Genomic DNA, 19,913 nt, shown 5'->3' with positions numbered 1-19,913 from the left:
AATCAGGAATTATGCTAAGTAGCCATGGCCTGAAGTATCCCACTTTGGGCCTTAGGTTGGAAGGATGGTACTTACTAAAACCTTTACAATTAACCGTTGATAACAGCACGAAGCACTGCATTATATGCAAGGTCTCATCTGGGCTCCCTTCTCCAATAGCCCTCTGTCTCACCCAACATGCTATGTCCAAATTATAAATGAGGGCAGTGTTCTTTCCGGAAGATCTCTGCCATGTAGCCAAGTATACACATTTGTAGTAACGTTTTAAAAACTGAATACAAAGAAACAAGGATGACTTCTGTCCCTTTCTAAAGACTTTTTCCTCCAATTAAAGCCCTACTCACTCTCCTACTATCCACTTAGTAATAGTTCAAAAATAAATACATTTTTAGTTTTGTTTTAAAGTTACATCTATTAAGATTTTAATTTAGTTTTAAAGTTATACCTAATAAGACATATCTTCCAAATTTGAATTGGATATTGAATAATAGAATGATATATTTTTACGCTGAGTTTAATGCCTGATACATTATAATCTTTCAATGAATAGTTTTTATTATCATGAATCTTTCCATAATGAACTAATATTACTGCTCAACATACTCCACTTGTTTTAATCTGATCAAATCTGTCATCATTATAACTCTGCATCTAATATTCTTAAGTTTAATTTAAGTAAGCAGGTAAACTACATGCCAAGCCCTGTATTTGGTTGGGATATAGATTTTTAAAAAGCTTTGAATGGCATAGTTTAGAAGACAAGGCAGATACAAAAACAAATAAATTACTAAAAAAGTGTGGTAATAAAAGCCATGGTCAACGCTTGCATAGGTGTTTATGTAAGCATAATACTAGCTGGGAGGATAGGGACTGAAGGAATGATTTCTACTGGAAATGATGAGCAAGTACAAAGATACATAAGCTCTAAAAGCAGCCTGGGAAGAAGTTAAAACTCAATCTGGGAAGGAAAATGGCAAAAAAAAAAAAAAAAAAAAAAAAGCCTTCAAGAAAGATATAAAATCTTGGTTACAAAACAAGAGAAAGAAGGACATTTCAGAATGCAAAAAATCCTAGGAACATGACCCTGAGGAGCACTGTTCTGTTGCATGCCAAGGTGCACAGGGAGGGGCAGTGGAAGGAGGGCATAAAAGAAGGTGCAGCTACACTCTGGGGGTTCTGCATTCCTTGCCAAGTCATGTCAACTTTGATATGTAGGTGACAGGAAGCCAAAGAGCATGTGATTGATTTCACATTTTGAGAAGAACAGCATAGCTCAGCAGTTATGAATACACTCTTTATCATAATTCAAAAGCAGGTCTGTTTGCTATGAGGCTTTCAGAAAGTTACTTAATTTCTCTAAAGCTCTGCAGGCAATTGAAGAACCATGGAAGAATTCTGAGCATGGGAGTTACAATCCCAGCTTCCCAAACTTATGCTTCATAATTGTTCTCTAGTCTCAACAATACCTCTCCACAAAACACAGGGATTTCTCACTTAAGTCTCAACGCAACCCAGAACTTTCAGAGTAGAATGTCACTACCCTCCTCTTTTCCATGAGAATATGTATCTGGCTAATTCATCTCTAAGATCACAGTAAGTTAGGTAACGTTGTGGTTGCCGCATCAGATTGGTGTAGTGGTTTATGGACTCCGCAGTCAGATAAATCTGGGTTCGAACTCCAACCATGCTCCTCCTCACCCACTCCAAATACATGGCCTCCTAGACCATTCTTCTCCTGTATTCCAAGCACAGGAACACTCTACAAATATCTCTCTCCCTCCAGGTATCTGCTAAAACATCACCTTATCAGAGAGGTCTCCCCTTACTGCCCTGCTTAAAAAAGTGGCAATGCCTATCACAGCACCTTATGCTAGCACTCTGTTGTCTACTTACTGGGCTTTTCTGCTCTACATAATTCTAATCACCAGCTGACTTATTATGTTTCCATGTTTATTTGTTGTCTGTCTCTCTCATAAAAGGTGGGGTCCTTCTATGAAGGCAGGGACTTTGTTTTACTCACTGCTAATTCTTCACTACCTAGAACAGTGCAGATCTCTGGTGGGTACACTCAGTAAATACTGAATAAATGATACTTGCTAATTGTGTAACTGTGCATATAATTAATGCTCTCTTTTTGGTATCTGTGGAGTTGGAAGTTATAATAGTGAATTCACAGGGTTGTTGTAGGATTAAATAATATAATTCATTTAAAGCACTTTCCTGATTCACAATAAATGTAAGTTGTGTGGTGGTGGTTGTAGTTGTTACTAGTATTACTGTTGTTATAAGTGGTATTGTCTTATATTCATGGTCTTTAATTCACTATGTTCAAGAGTTTGTGATATATTGGATGAATTCACTTACTTAATTACACTGAGTATACTTATTCATACAATCTTGATTAGTACAGATGTACTAAAGTCACTTGAAGCTTATACTATCTGGCTCTTGTCTATTAAAATATTTTAGAAGAAATACATAGTTTCCATGATCTCTAACAGTGATACATACTCAGGTCATGTTTTCTTAAAAATTGTTTTGCTGATATAAACAATTCTGGGCCGGGTACGGTGGCTCACACCTGTAATTCCAGCATTTTGGGAGGCCAAGGCAGGCAGATCACAAGGTCAGGAGTTTGAAACCAGCCTGACCAACATGGAGAAACCCCGCCCCTAATAAAATTCAGAAATTAACCGGAGTGGTGGTGTGCGCCTATAATCCCAGCTACTCAGGAGGTTGAGGCAGGAGAATCGTTTCAACTCGGGAGGTGGAGGTTGCACTGAGCCAAGATCATACCACTGCACTCCAGCCTAGGCAACAGAACGAGACTCTGTCTCAAAAAAAAAAAAAAAAAAAAAAATTCTGAATGTCTAGATATGTGTGAGAGTTCCTAATGCCTGCTTCCTGTCCTAAACAGTTTTCTCAACACATCATACTAACTTCACATTACACATGGTCATTTTAAGTTTATCAAGGGAACATTTACAAGTTAATTAAGGTTCTCTGAATAATTGGCACTGAAGAAGGTCAAAGTCATACTTACTGGTATTTCTTTTGTCTCCTGCACCCACTTCTTCACCAAGTCACTCTATTACTGCAATGTGGTAATTCACACACGTACACTTATATCAGCATCTGAGTTGAGCATGGTAGTTAAGTCACTGCCTTTCTCTAATATGCTCATAAAAGTTGATCCAATAGGCAGTATTTCATACAACTGAATTTTCACATGAAATCAACTCCTGATATTAAACTTTATGTCAAGAAAAGTTAATTGAAATCCATACTATAATTGCAACAGCAGATTATATGTAAATCTTTATCATCTCCAACTGTGCAAAACTTTCTGTTTTCCTACTGGGGAAATAAGCAATACAGAGAGGACTATATACAATGGCCAGTGTGGTAGATTATTACTAGGCAAGACTGCAGAGTGGCAGGGGCATAGGTTCTGGACCAAACAACACAAGGTGCCATTTTGCCACCTACTAGCTCTATGTCCCTAGGAGGGCTTCTTCTCTCTGTACATGTTTTCTCCTCTCCTAAATGGGGATGGTAATAGTACATATTCAGTAAGCTGTTATAAGAATCAAATGGGCTAATACATCTAAAGCACCTAGAACAAATCCTGACACACAAGTGCTACAGCAGTAGTAGTAGCAGCAGCAGTAGTAATAAAAGAAAAATCAAAGGGCAGAATTTTCTTGTAAGATATAGAAGGAAGCCTTTTGTAGAACTGCAGTGGTCTTCTCCCACTACTTGCGTACATATATGTACAATCACTGTCAGCGACTTCATTTTCTAATATGAAAAGGTCAATAATAGATAATGTAGAATTCATACACACTGAAAACTCCAATGCAAGCAATCTCCCTATATATGACAAGTTGATGTAAATAATTTTTATTTTTCAGGAATAAAATTGAGAACTTTACTATAGCTTACTTCAAAACAGACAGCTATAGAAAGTTAGTGTTTTTCTTACAAGGACTTTTAAGCAATGACTTTTGTTTCAGCTTATCTCTTCAATTTAATTATTGTAAAATTCTGCAGGACCTTTTAAAACTACAGTTATTACTTATACAAGGAGTTCAGATTCTATATTCTGTTTCCAGACTGACTTATTAAATGGTTGTACAACTCTTGGGTCAGAAGCAAACATTAGAGGTAATATTAATCATCTTTATATCTTCAGCAGGACTCTACCTAACCCAATACAGACAGATGAAAAATCTATTTTTAGTTTTTAAAAGCACCTAAAGAAAAATTTATAATATTCCTGAGAAAAACACTACAGCTTCAAACAAATCAAAACTCTGATTAGACTCTATTTATACCTAAACCCTTTGTGCTCTACTATAAATCTCATTCATCTAGCTTAATCTTTTATCTTAAGTTCAGGAACAGCTGGTCAACATCTTTTTGATAATCAGGCCCACCCTAAAAGAGTTGGGTTTTTTTTTTCCTGATAGCCAAATTAAGGAAAATTTTTGAAAGGTGAATAAAATACAATGTTAAATATAGTTTCAAATACCATCACTCCATTCTATTTCAAAAGCATTTCAGAATTTACAAAACTTCTTATATCTCATTTGATCCTCATCTCCTGAGCTAAACTATTATCTGAAGCTCCTTAAATCCAATTTAAAGAGCCTCAGAGAGGCAACTGACTGATTTAAGTACCCTCAATCTGTAAAAGGCAAAATCACAACTGAGGCAAATGGCTTCTAAACCCAGTAATCTTAATACTATACCATGCCATGCTTATATTATGCAAATCATCAAAGAGAATCAATTATGCAGAACGTCAATTGTTTTTCACTTTTCATGTCGGTTTTCTTTTCAAATCCACAATATCCTTTAAGTTCACACATGGGTCCCACAAAGGACAGGATGGAATGGAGTGAAGAGTAAAGTAGATCCACATTAATTCCTGAAGCAGGTAAAGCTCTAAGAACTCTGCACACTTTTGTTTTAAGCAATATCATACTATTCCCCTTGTGGATCAAAATTAGCCATTGACAGTCACTTGGCTACACAATGCTAATTTTCCACTTTTATTCAGCCTTTTTCCTTAAATGTTTCCCTCCAAGAAGACTTTGATGAATTTTTAATCATTCTACATATATACATTCATATAACTGAAAAAGCAAAAAACTAGTCTAAATTGCCTTACCAGTATTATTTCCAATCTAGCTCTAACTCTATGTACAACATGTCCTTGGGAAAGAAAGAAGGGGAAATAGCCTCTACTTTTTTTTTTTTTTTTTTTTTTTTTTTTTAGAAGGAGTCTCGCTCTGTCACCCAGGCTCGAGTGCAGTGGCATGATCTCAGCTCACTGCAGCCTCCACCTTCGGGTTCCAGTGATTCTCCCGCCTCAGCCTCCCAGATAGCTGGGATTACAGGCATGCGCCATCTCGTCTGGTTAATTTTTGTATTTTTAGTAGAGACGGGGTTTCACCATGTTGGCCAGGCTGGTCTCGAACTCCTGACCTCAGGTGATCCACCCAACTTGGCCTCCCAAAGTGCTGGGATTACAGGCATGAGCCACCAGGCCCACCCGTCTCTATTTATTTTTAATACTGATAAAATTGAGACAAAATGAAACGACTTGCCTAACATCTCGTTATATTACAAAAATTAAAAAGGAGGATTAGAGCTCAGGTCCACCACTGGAAGTGCCAATGGGCTGCTTCTGTAACTTGGTTAGTCTTTTTGGTGCTTTATATCCCCTTACAGTTATTACTAATGTTATCATTTTCACTTATTGAAAACTATGTCATAGGCAGCATGACTATATTATCTCATTTAATAACAACAACCTTTCAGGATAAGTATCATTGACCCCATTTCATAAGTGAAAAAACTGATTCTAAACGAGATAAAATAGTTTACCCAAATTACATGCCCAGTAAATTAGGATTTGAACTCAGGTTCCTGTGAACTCCAAAATCCATCTGTTTACCATAATTCTACACTGTTCTGTAAAATAAAAGGCTTGAACTAAAATGCCAATTTCTGAGATTCCTTGGGTCCCCAACAAGCTATTATTTATAAGGTTTCCAGGCAGGGTGTGGTGGCTCACGCCTGTAATCCCAGCACTTTGGGAGGCCAAGGCAGGCGGATCACCTGAAGTCAGGAGTTGGAGACCAGCCTGGTCAATATGGTGAAACCCCATCTCTACTAAAAATACAAAAATTAGCTGGGCATGGTGGTGCACGCCTGCAATCCCAGCTACTCAGGAGGCTGAGGTAGGAAAATCACTTAAACCTGGGAGGTGGAAGTTGCAGTGAGTTGAGATTGCACCACTGCACTCCAGCCTGGGAGACAAGAGTAAAACTCTGTCTCAAAAAATCAATAAAAAATAAAAATAAGGTTTCCATTATGCCATGGTCCTCAAACTTCACGTGCACAAATTTGATTAACTTTCCAAAGGTCAGCAAAAGATGAGTGAATATCCCATGCTGCTATTTCTTTTATTAAACCTCTTTTTCTTTTTCACAAGTCCAGTGACAGCAATAAAAAGAATTAACAACAACAAAAAAATTACCAACAGCTTGTGGAATATAAATTAAACAATTTCTTCCCTTTTTTCTGTTTTTAATATCATGGTTTCAAAAGACATAAACTGAATTCATTGTAGCTACTAGAATACAATTTAATTTGTTAAAATAGATTCCTTGAAATATACAACATGAAAGTAGAATATTTATTCTACGAAATATAAGTAGTTTCTATATTGTCAGTAACTATTTAAAATGCCAGTACTACTAATTGTCATTTTTTGATAAATTATTCTGAATTCTTAAAAATCAAACTGTTTTTACAAATTGTCATGTTTGAAGAAGACCAATGACATACACATAATAATAACCTGCTACAAATAGCTCTTTAAGGTCTTTCAAGAAACTTCTGTACATGAAAATATGGTCATTTAAGTTCATTCCTGGCTGTTTATTCACCAGAATTACTCAACTCTGAATGAAATCTTAGAAGCTGCCTTGGGTTGGCATGTATGAAATGTCAAATGCAGTCTGCTAGAAACTAACAGGAAATATTCATCACCAAATAAAATAGTAAGAAGACAGCAAAATTTTTAAAAGGTGGCTGAATGTTGAATCATGGTGATACTTCAATCAAGTAGAAGGCATGCAATTAAGAGATGAGGGTGAAATGTGAATGCGCACCATTATCTTGTGACTAAACTTAGACAGTTTCTTCATGGCATGCAAGGGAAGTTAAGCTTAATCACAGGATATGCAATAATAGTCACAGTATTCCAACAGAAATCCAATGACAACAAAAAACCCAAACAATTTCAACTAATTTTAAACAGAAGGCAAGCTGAGTCATAGTTTTTCACAGCAGGGAATAATGGCTTCCATGAGGGGTGAGCTTAATGAGCTCTGAAGGTAGGTTTTCTAATTAGATTATTCACAGAGGCTTCAATAGTCATCTTTCCTCTTGACTACCTTTTAAAACAATTACCTCATCTTTAACAAATGTACCAATTAATCTTCATCTCCATAGAAGCAAAAGCAGCTAAGTGCAAGATATGTGACAGAGTCCTTTGGTACTGGAAAGCAGCCCTTTGTTCATTCTTTCTTTCAAAATATAAGCACTTTCTGTGAGCTGGGCATGGATGCTGGAAACATGGCTGTGAGCATCCTCCCACACCCTGCCCGCATGGAGCTAGCCATCTAGCAGGGAAGGTGAAACTAAGCACACTCCAGCAGGGTGATAAAAACAGAGACTGAGAACTTTGGGAAAGTGCAACACCTAACCTGGGCTTGTCAGAGGCGTTTGAACCAGAGCAACTCCATCTTGAATAAGGACTGGGTAAAATAAGGCTAAGACCTGCTGGGCTGCATTCCCAAATGGCTTGGGATTCTAAGTCACAGGATGAGATAGGAGGTCAGCACAAGGTATAGATCATGAAGACCTTACTGCAAGCTGTTTTAGCCTGCAGTAAAGAAGCCGACCAAAACCCACCAAAACCAAGATAGCAATGAAAGTGACCTCTGGTTGTCCTCACTGCTCATTATACACGAATTATAATGCATTAGCATGCTAAAAGACACTCCCACCAGCCATGACAGTTTACAAATGGCATGGCAACATCAGAAAGTTACCCTATATGGTCTACAAAGGAGAGGCACAAATAATCCACCCTTAAAAAATGGACTAGATAACAACATATTAACTGTTTAACCATCATATAAAATAGAGACTATTTGAGCTTCATCTCAGTATAAACATTTTTTATTCCTACTCTCTATCAGCCCATTAATTATTAACACTATAATCAACACAAATGTATTAATAATTTCCTCTTAGAAAACAGTAAAGCATAAGAAAGACTGTTTTTCATATAGATTTCTAATGCATAAATGGATTAACTCAGTATGAGGATTTTAAATCAATAACACAATTAGATTACTTAAAAACCAAAGACATATCCCTGCTCTGCCACATTTTCCTGACTCTAAAGGATATACTTTGAGTTCCTATACGTTAGTACATGATCCAGTAAACAGATCAGCACTTGCTCCACTGGGGAACTCTAGGCTGGATTGATTACCTCTGTGTGTTTTGGCTCAAATTCAAGCCATGGAAAGTTAAGGATTAATTCATGTGTCAAGGAATTCTAGGACAAAGAGTTAGTGACAGTTTTATAGAAGCTCTTAGAAGCAAATGTATCTGCCTGCTTCACCCTTCTGTCACTCACCTCCATGAATAAGGTTCATTTCAATCAGCATAATCTTATATGCAATGATTATAGAGTGACTCCAGTATCTATCACTTTGGTAGGTGACACCATTGTGTCTATATGCACATTTGTATGAAGCTTCAAAGCCTTGGAAAAACTTGATGTGTTGAAAATTATTATAGCTTATTTTCTCTTCATTGGTAAAAACCAATTGATTAAAAACCAGCTTGAGTTTTGGTTCAGCTGAAATAGGAATTTGCATTGCTCCTATTATTAACTATCTTAACTCCCATAGATTTTGTTAAGATGTTTTGTACTATCTCCTTTGATACTCTAGAACTACAGAACAGTGTTGAAGTGTTACAACTCTGAGGACAGAAGAATATACAGTAGTTCTTTTTTGTTGTTGTTTTTTTGAGACAGGGTCTCCCTGTGTAGCCCAGGTTGGAGTATAGTAGCATAATCACAGCTCACTACAACCTAGACTTCCTGGCCCAAGTGACCCTCCCACCTGAGTAGCCAGGGCTACAGGTGCATGCCACCATGCCCAGCTAATTTTTTTTTTTTTTTTTACTTTTTGCGGAGATGAATTTTCACTATGTTGCCCAGGCTGGTCTCTAACTGGGCTCAAGCCATCCTCCTACCTCAGCCTCCCAAAATACTGGGATAACAGGCATAAGCCAATGTGCCTGGCCTTTCTTTTTTCATTATAGTCAACCTGTAAAAAATATTCTATTTAAAGCATTTTCAATATAGTAAGATAAATAATTCTGTGTGTGTGTATTGTGTGACAAAAGTAGAGAGTTCTATGGTGTTGCTTAATTTCTGTGTTCCATGATATCCAAAAACCTGGGAAACCACTTCGAAAGGCTCCAGGCCTAAGGAACAGAGTAAAGAGGAATCTTCAGGCTTCCTTCTAAATTTTTGCAGCCACAATTACCCTATTAATAAAGGAGACAGGAATTCCTAGTAAAAACCCCAAATAAAGGGATAACAAGCACACAGGTCTTGAGTATTTCCCACAAGGAATAGCAAAGTTAGGAAGGCATTGAACAACTTGCACTCACATTCAACCTTGTGGACTAGAAGCACACCATCCCCTAATAAATGTCTTCGATACTATTTAAAAATGTACCCAGGAGCCAGGCACAATGGCTCACACCTATAATCCTAGCACTTTGGGAGGCCAAGGCAGGAGGATCGCTTGAGGCCAGAAGTTCAAGACCAGCCTGGGCAACCTAGCAAGACCCCATCTCTAAAAAAAAATTTAAAAATTAGCTGGGCATGGTAGCACACACATGTAGTCCTAGCTACTTAAAAGGCTGAAACAAGAGGATCACTTGAGTCCAGGAATTTGAGGCTACAATGAGCTATGATCATACCAGTTCACTTCAGCCTGGGTGACAGAGTGAGACCCTGTCTCTCCAAAAAAAAAAAAAGTATCCAGGATACATAGGGACAGAAATGACTGTCAAAAAGGACGAAGTTCTTATACTCACAGACCCCTTGAAACAGGAGGCATGACATGCCAGGCAGGGCCACATGGGGAAGCACCAGGGTTGGTCAAGAGGCAGAGGGAACAAGGGAAAAACATAGGCGCATGCCCTTATTGTGGATTTTGTGGGAAGGAATGGCCAAGGCAGGGTAAGCAGGCTAAGGGGGCTTAGGATGTGCTGGTTTAAATCATTTCTGTGGGCTCTGGTTGTCTGGTACATAGCACTGGGGTGATGAGGGCAGGGGAATATTGGCTAGGAGCATAAGAGCCCAGCAGAGGGAAGAGGGGTGAGTTCTGATTGATAAGTTTGCATATGAGAGGCTCATTCCCTGACTAGTTGTTTGCTATTTCTAGACTCCAGGTGCCAGAGCATCAAAGAAACAGAAAACAAGAAAATATTGTTCATACAAATATTGATACTAATTATGTCTTAGTCAAATAAGGCCTAGGAAAGTAGATAAAATTGTGACACATGGGTAAGGTTCTTGAGGCTTGCCTCACCAAGAGAAGATACATATGATCCCCAACCAACAATCAGGCCCTCTATCTCCAACCCTAACCCACCTTGCAATACTCCTTTTCTCACCATAAAAACTCTAACTTCCCTCTTACTTTTGTTTCTGATATTCACTCTCCTTAAGAACGTAATATAACCTAGAAAACTACTACAGATGTGTGTGTGTGTGTGCACATGCATGCTTACATATTTGTGACAGTAAAAAAAAAAAAAAAAAAAAGAGATGACTCACTGCCTTTCTAGGGGACACAGAGGACAATAATTCTAATAACACATTCCTAGAAGCTCTCCCATTCTTGAAGGTAAAATGCACTTGAGAGCCATGACCCACCAAAACATAAATGATTAACAAAAATAATGATTGCACCATTCAATCAAATCACAAAGAATTAGCCAGGAAATAAAAAAGAAGAAAGACGAAGGAGTAAAAAATAGAAGAAAAGACACAGGACTGAGCTTCAAGTACAATCTAGACCTGCAATAAACAAAGAAGGTTCTAGATACCACATTTTATCAATTGCAAATGGTCTGAATAAGTAAATGAACTAAAAGGCATCGTTGGAATGTGTTTTGTGAGATTTACTGATAGCAGCTTTCTACAAAAAATAAAAATAAAAATAAGTAGGTAAATCTGAAATCCCAAAGGGAAGTCACTATACAAGACTTTTGACTTATTTTTATCTCGTTTGAGTCTTACAAGCATATATGGTAGGCATTATTATAACCAAATTTTCAGATAAGGGGGCTAAGGTTCAGAAAGCATAAGCAACATTAACCCTTCAGTTCAAACAATATTTAACAGGTAGCTTCTTGTTTAAGCCACTTTGTCCAGTTTTTTTTAGGATACTAAAGGGACATGACTACTAACTCTCCCCCAAAATCAAACCTGAAGGAACTGAAGAAGAAAACACCAAGACATGGAAAAGTATATGAAAAAATGGCAAACCATGACAAAGCAGCTGAGTTTATGCAAAATATGCTAGAATGATTCAGTCTTAGACTGTCTATAACTACAACTTGCCACATTAACAGATGACAAGAAAACATACTATCTTTTAAATAGATTCAGGAAAAACATTTCACAGATTTCAACACCAATTCATTATTTAAAATTTTATTTATTTTATTTTATTTTATTTTGTTTGAGACAGTGTCACGCTCTGTCAACCAGGCCAGAGTACAGTGGCGTGATCACAATTCACTGCAGCCTCCACCTCCTAGGCTCAAGCAATCCTCCCACCTCAGCCTTCTGAATACCTGGGACAACAGGCGCATGCCCCCACACCTAGCTAATTTTTGTATTTTTTGTAGTGACAGTGTTTCACCGTGTTGCCTAGCCTGGTCTCGAACTCCTGGGCTCAAGTGATCCACCTGCCTCAGCCTCTCAAAGTGTTGGGATCACAGGCATGAGCCACTGTGCCCAGCCCATGATTAAAACATTTTTTAAAATCTTAGTAAATTAGGATGAGAGCTTCCTTAACCTGATATAAAAAAATCTACAAAAAGTCTAATGTGAACATCATTATAAATGGGGGAACGTTAGAGATATTCCTCTTAAAATCAGAAATAAGGCAAGGAGAGTCACCATCACCGCTCCTATTTAAAACCATATACAAGACAAAAAGAAAAAAATATCTTCTCATTCCTAGAAGATATGCAATCTTGCTATCAGTTTTGTCAAGTACCAAGATCAAAAGAATGAAAACACAAACCAATGAAGACTGCCATTAAATGAATAATCTAAACCACGGTGTCCTAAAGATGTGGTTAGCAAGTTGATTTTCATAGGTCCACAGGTGAACATCTTTAGTTGTCATTAATCTGTATTTATTTTCATGTAAATCACAAAAAATTTAACAAATTAAACCCATGACTATTCAAGTATACAGACATTATTTTAGAATGAGGCTATAAGTAGGTACTGATCACTTAAGTTTAAAAACAACCAAGCAAAATCTGTCTTTATAATAAAGTCCAAATAAGAAAAACAACAGCAACAAAAAACTTCATAATTTAATCCAAAAGCCATTAGTTGGTGCCTAGAAGGGAGTTGTCTTGATACAGCAGCAGAGTTCATGTAATGAGCAGGCTGGAAACATGTTGGCACAGAGTGTCAGAGCCTGAGAGGGGTGAGTGGGTATCGTCTTGGGGAGGGTTGGTAGCCAAATACAAGGTGTTGGGATCCAAGCAGGAAGAGGAAGATGTCTGCAAAAAGGGCCCAAGAGGGTGGGTGGGAGCATCAGATTGCAACCAGATTGAGGGGACATCCACATGGGATGGAGGGTGGCAGCAGTCTGACCCAGGGTGGCAGAGCCAAAATGGAATGAGAAGGGTGTCTATGTATGGGTGGGCAGCTGCAGCCTGGCTCAGGATGTCAAAGGCCAAGTGGAGTGAGAAGGATACCCACACCAAGAGTATGATGCACTGTGGCAGTGGCAGCCCAGAGCAGGTGAGCAGATTGAGGAGGATGAAGAGGACTCCAGTGCAGAAGCAGGCCAAACCAAAATATCAGAGCCTAAATGGTATGGAGTCTCCATGCAGAGCATGGGGCAGGATGCGTTTATGTTGGAGACCAGGAGTGATGGAGGCAGCATCCACATAGAGGAGGAGGAAAAGGCAGCAATGTTGACACTATATTGGTTAAATACAGGAGACTGAGCAAAGTAAGTAAATCTACTGAGGGATAAGAGGGTCAGGTTACTCAACTGTTCAAGAAGTAGTTACAAATATGCAAAGGGAAAAAACTTAAAATCAATCCTTGTGATTCTGGCTTAGAATTGGAAGTATTGCTGGGAACTCATAGTTCTCAATATATAGAGATTAGCATAGAAATAAAGATTGGCCGGGTGCAGTGGCCTCACTTTGGGAGGCCAACGCGGGTGGATCACGAGGTCAGGAGATCGAGACCATCCTGGCTAACACAGTGAAACCTGTCTCTACTAAAAATACAAAAAAAAGAAACAGCCAGGCATGGTGGCATGTGCCTGTAGTCCCAGCTACTCGGAGACTGAAGCAGGAGAATTGCTTGAACCCAGGAGGCAGAGGTTGCAGTGAGCCGAGATAGTGCCACTGCAACCCAGCCTGGGTGACAGAGCGAGACTCTGTCTCAAAAAAAAAAAAAAAAAAAAAGAATGATCAATGTAAATACATGTGCACATGTATGTGTGTGTGTGTGTATACAAATTCCTTAGCTGTGTCCACTGTGAGGCCCTGGGAACAGTGACACCCAAAAGCAGCAAGCACACTGAGCCCAGATCTTGGTTTCTAAATACAATTCTCCACCAAAAAGAATCAGTGCTCTTAGAGAAATGACTGATTCCAGGACTAACTAGGATAGGTAGAAGATGAATTTGAAACATACCAGAAAGTATTAAAATGCTCAAAGAACGATGGTTATATATCAAAAAGACACAGAAGTCAGGGGATCTCATTGACCAAATATGGGACAATATTAACATCAAAGCAAATAATAAAAAACAAGTTATAACCCATTGAATAAAATATGAATCTATTAGTTTATGCTAATATACACATTAAAAATACATATATACATACATACATACATGCGGAGAACAGAGAGCTTTATCTTACCATAAAATATCAATTAAGAAACGTAAAGAAAATGATAGAATTGGAAAAACCACTATTCTCAGCCATCACAGAAATAATTCAGTCAAGAAATATTAATAGATGCTAAAGCAGTGGATTAAAATTTGACAAGGAAGAGACTATTTACATAATCTCAAAATGCCTTCTTTATTCAAGTGATCAAAGCTAACATCACCGTAAGTGGACGAATTTAAATTATGTTCCACCTGATGGGATGCAATAAACAGGCAGGGCGCAATGGCTCACACCTGCAATCCCAGCACTTTGGGAGGCCAAGGCAGGTGGATCACTTGAGGCCAGGAGTTCAAGACCGGCCTAGCCAACATAGCAAAACCCCACCTCTACTAAAAATACAAAAATTAGTCAGGCATGGTGGCAGATGCCTGTAATACCAGTTACTCAATGACTGAGGCACAAGAATTGCTGAAACCCAGGAGGCAGAGGTTGCAGTGAGCTGAGATCATGGCACTGCATACCAGCCTGGCGACAGAATGAGACTCCATCTCAAAAAAAACAAAACAAAACAAAACAAAAAAACAACAACAACCCCAGCATCACTTCTGTGATATTCCTGCCAGAAATACATAACCTGAATCTAATTGTGAGGAAACATTAAACAAACATAAACTGAAGAACATTCTGCAAAATTACTGGTCTGTATTCTTCAAAACTTTCGAGACCATCAATGTTATGGGAAGACTGAAGACTAAGAGGGAATGACAAGTGAATGCAGTGTGTGCTTCTGACTGACATCCTTTCGCTTTTACAAAGGACGCTATTGAGACAAATGGTGGAACTTGTCTAATCTACAATATATATCTATACTCTAATGAGGGTAGTAATGTATCTGTTAATTTTTTATTATGTCTATGTTGGAAAATATCCCTTTGAGAGAAATAAATACTAAAATATTTGGGAGTGATGGGTATAATGTTGGCAAATTACTCTCAAATGTTTCAGGTGAGGGGAAAGTTTCTTACACTATTTCTGAAACTTTTTTGTATGTTTAGAATTATTAATAAATTTTTTATAAAGGAATCAATCAATTCAAAAAAAATACCAAGCAGCTAAAATATAAAAGTTGACTATGTGAATGAGGTGCTCTCCAACTAAATTTGGAAATACTACTCTAAGTAAATGTAAAGAGGAAATGCAGCCATACCAAGCATCTAAATGCTCACAACCCTTCTCCTAGGGTAAACATTATGCTGGGTATTGTTAAAACAATTTAAATTAAAAATGCTCTGAGTAATCTCTGTATATAAAACATAAGCTCTGAGGACCTGAGATTTCTTCCTTAGGGAACCTAATATATTTAAAGCACGGGAATCCCTGAAACAAAGAAAATTCTAAATAAGAGTAAAGCCAAATTCTAGATTGTATAAAGCCCGTAGAGACTCTTACATTGTACTCCTCATAGAAATAGAGTAATATAGTCATGGACTAGTGTTGGATAATACAGGTCTTGGCTATATTCTAAAACTCACTTTTCTCCTTTTACAATGAATATGGTTCATAAAACAATTACCAAAATTGAGCTCTAATATTGGAAAAGTCATCCCACAGAAAACAAAAACAGAAACAAAAGGTAAAGATAATCCTGATAGAAAAAGAAAGTGATATTATTCTATTTATCAAATGATGGCTTTCTATAAAGTACAAATATAGAGACTGCTTTTAGAGTAAAAGAAAAAAGATGAATTCTGTAATCAGAAGCTGAGCTCAAAATCAATTTTGCTAGCTCTATCACCTTCAACAAGGTAAACTAACCTATATAAACCCCAGTTTTCTCATTTCTTTTTTCCTTTTTTTTCTTTCTTCCTTTATTATTTATTTATTTATTTATTTATTTATTTATTTATTTATTTATTTGAGTTGGAGTTTTGCTCTGTTGCCCAGACTGGAATACAGTGGTGCAATCATGGCTCACTGTAGCCTCGAACTCCTGGGCTCAAACAATCCTCCCACCTTAACCTTCTGAGTAGCTAGACTACCAGCACTACATCCAGTTAACTTTTTTCTTTTTTATAGACGGAGTCTTGTTATGTTGCCCAGGCTGGTCTCGAACTCCTGGCCTCAGCTGATCCTCCTGTCTTGGCCTCCCAAAGTTCTGGAATTAGAGGCATGAGCCACTGCACCCAGCCAGTTTTCTCATTTCTAAAAGCAGAAATAAATCAGGGCTTTGGTTTCTCCATACAATAAGCACATGAAAATGTGCTCAGTATCCTTGAAGCCTGTGTATTTGGAGGAAAAAAAAAAAGAGAGAAAATGTGCTCAGTATCATTAGCCATGAGGGAAATGCAAATTCAAACCACAATGAGATACCACTTCACACTCAAAAGAAGGACTAAAATTTAAATGATGGGTGTATTAGTCTTCTCCAGTTGCCATAAAAAATTACCACAAACAGGGTGGCTTAAACAATAGAAATTTATTTTCTCACAGTTCTGGAGACTAGAAGTCCAAGATCAAAGTTTTAGCAGGTCTGGTTTCTCCCAAGGCCCCTTTCTTTGGCTTGCAGATGGCCCACTTCTTGTGTGTTCACATGGTCATCCTCTGTGCATGCATGTGTCTGGTGTCTCTGTGTGTGACCAAAGTTAATCTTCTTGTAAAGACACCAGTCAGAATTGGATTAGGCCTACCATAAGAGCCTTATTTTACCTCTTAATTACTTCTTTAATTACTTCTTTAATGGGCTTATCTCAAAATACAGTCACACTCTGAGGTACAGGGCATTAAATCTTCAACATATGAACTTGGGAGGAGGATATTCAGTCCATAACAATGGAAATTATCAAATGTTGGCAAGAATGAGGATCAACCAGAACTCATATGTATTGCTGGTGGAAGTAAAATGACATGTATCAACCCATTTCTACTTAAATGAAAGAACAACCCATAAATTATATGGAAAGGAAAGAGAAGTCATAATATAGCTCCCCCAAAACACTTGTTTAAGAATGTTCGTACCAGTAAAAAACTGGACACAGCCCAGGTTTCCATCAACAGGCAAATGGTAAGGTAAATTGAGGTAGATTCATGCAACAAAATACTGCTATGTAGCATTACAGATAAAAGTAATGTGGAAAAAATTCAAAACCTTTATGCCTAGTGAAAGAATCCTGACACAAGAGTATACACTATATGATTCAATTTGTGCATTTCTCAATTTTATAAGCATTATAAATTTTGCTTCAGTAAAAAAATGCATAAACAGACTATTTAATAATCTGCCTTTCAGATTATCCAGATAGGTCCAATGTAATTACAACAGTCCTTATAGGAGGGATACAAGAGGATACAGAATTGGAGGAAAAGGCAATGTGAAAACAGAAGTTCAGATTGAAATGGTGTGGCTATAAGCAAAGGAATGCCAAGTCAGCCCCAAGAATCTAGAAGAAGCAAATAATAGACTCTGGAGTCCACAATGAACCAGCCTTGCTGATACTTTGATTTTAGGGCTGTATGACTGATTTCAGACTTCTGACCTCCAGAACACTAAAATAATACATTTGTATTGTTTTAAGCCACTAAAAGTTTATGGTAATTTGGCATAGCAGCAATGAGAAACTCATACACCCATCACTGGCATCCCAGAAGAAGACAAGAAAGAGAAGGATACTTAAAAAGTACTGGAAGAAATAATAGCTGAAAACTTCTCACATTTGCAAGTCATAAACCTACAGATGCAATACACTAAATAAACCCCAAACAGAATAAACCCAAGGAAATACACACCAACACACATTACAGTTCAGCTTCTGAAAACTAAAGGCCAAGGAAAAATTCTGAAAGCACTAAGAAAGAAATGATACCTTAACTATAAGAGAAAAACAATTTAAATGACAGCAGGTTTCTCATAAAAAAGATGGAGGCCAGAAGAAAGTAGTATATTTTTCAAGTGCTGAAAGAGAAAAAACTGCCAACCCAGACTCCTATACCCAGTGAAAATACCAAAATATTCTCAGATGAATGAAAACTAAAAGATTTTGTTGCCAGCAGATCTACTCTAAAAGAATAGCTAAAGGAATTTCTCTAAATGGAAAAAAAAGAAATCTTTAAATATGAGAAAAACAACACAGTGAGAAAAATATAAGTAAATACAATGAACTTTTTTTCTTCACTTCAGGTTTCTAGACTGTTTGATGGTGGAAACAAAACTTATACTCTAATGTGATTCTAAATGTAAGTAGCAGAAATATTAAGATGACTAAATTACATGTATGGGAGAGTAAAGGGAAGTTATGGGAGCTAATGTTTCTATACTTCACTCAAACAGTTAAAATTACATCAGTAGATTGAGATAAGTTATTACATGTTATTACATATATATGTATACATATTATATGTAAATGTATATTACATATTATATATGTATTATATATGTATATTATATTACATATTATATATGTAATATGTATTACGTAATACATATGTAATATGTTTAAGAATGTTCGTACCAGTAAAAAACTGGACACAGCCCAGGTTTCCATCAACAGGCAAATGGTAAGGTAAATTGAGGTAGATTCATGCAACAAAATACTGCTATGTAGCATTACAGATAAAAGTAATGTGGAAAAAATTCAAAACCTTTATGCCTAGTGAAAGAATCCTGACACAAGAGTATACACTATATGATTCAATTTGTGCATTTCTCAATACATACATAATACATATATGTAATATGTATTACATAATATATGTACACAACATATTATATATAAGTTGTTATAAGTAATATCTAGTGTAACTACTGAAAAAACAATATAAAAAGATACATTTAAAAACACTGTTAGGGCTCGGAGTGGTGGGTCACGCCTGTAATCCCAGCACTTTGGGAGGCCGAGGCGGGCAGATCATCTGAGGCCAGGAGTTCAAGAGCAGCCTGGCCAACATGGTGAAACCTGTCTCCACTAAAAAACTTTTATAAAAGTTAGCCAGGCATGGTGCTGCACACCTGTAGTCCCAGCTACTCGGGAGGCTGAGGCAGGAGAATGGCTCAAACCTGGGAGGCAGAGGTTGCAGTGGGCCAAGATTGCACCACTGCACTCCAACCTAAGCAACAGAGTGAGACTCTGTCTCAAAAAAGAAAAAAAAAAAAGTGCTATTACATACATCAAATGAAATTCTAAAAAGAAGTTCAAGTAACTCACAGAAAGGCCGGATAAAAGAAACACATAAGTGAAAAACAGAGGCTACAAACACAAAACAAAAACTAAAATAGTTGGCTGGTATCCAAATATATCAAAAGTTTTGTTAAATGATCTAAATATAACAAGCAAAAACAAACTGGCAGAATTGGTTCCAAGATGACCGAATAGGAACAGCTCCAGTCTACAGTTCCCAGTGAGAGCGACGCAGAAGACAGGTGATTTCTGCATTTCCATCTGAGGTACTGGGTTCATCTCACTGGGGATTGTCAGACAGTGGGGGCAGGACAGTGGGTGCAGCCCACCAAGCGACAGCCGAAGCAGGGCGAGGCATCACCTCACCTGGTCAGGGAATTCCCTTTCCTAAACAAGGGAAGCTGTGACAGACGGCACCTGGAAAATCGGGTCACTCCCACACTAATACTGCACTTT

The 19,913-nt window shown here is 37.6% G+C and overlaps 1 protein-coding gene across 2 annotated transcripts in view; it reads right to left on the bottom strand.

Annotated features, from left to right (window-relative positions):
* The window catches only part of SCFD2 (sec1 family domain containing 2), a 511,769-nt gene that overhangs the window by 444,154 nt on the left and 47,702 nt on the right, over positions 1–19,913 (bottom strand). The gene's annotated exons all lie outside the window — the stretch shown is intronic.

The sequence above is a fragment of the Gorilla gorilla genome, chromosome 3 (assembly GCF_029281585.2).
Source record: "Gorilla gorilla gorilla isolate KB3781 chromosome 3, NHGRI_mGorGor1-v2.1_pri, whole genome shotgun sequence".
Lineage (NCBI taxonomy): Eukaryota > Metazoa > Chordata > Mammalia > Primates > Hominidae > Gorilla > Gorilla gorilla.
Note: the sequence above shows the minus strand (reverse complement) of the source record. Positions and strands in the feature narration are given on the sequence as shown.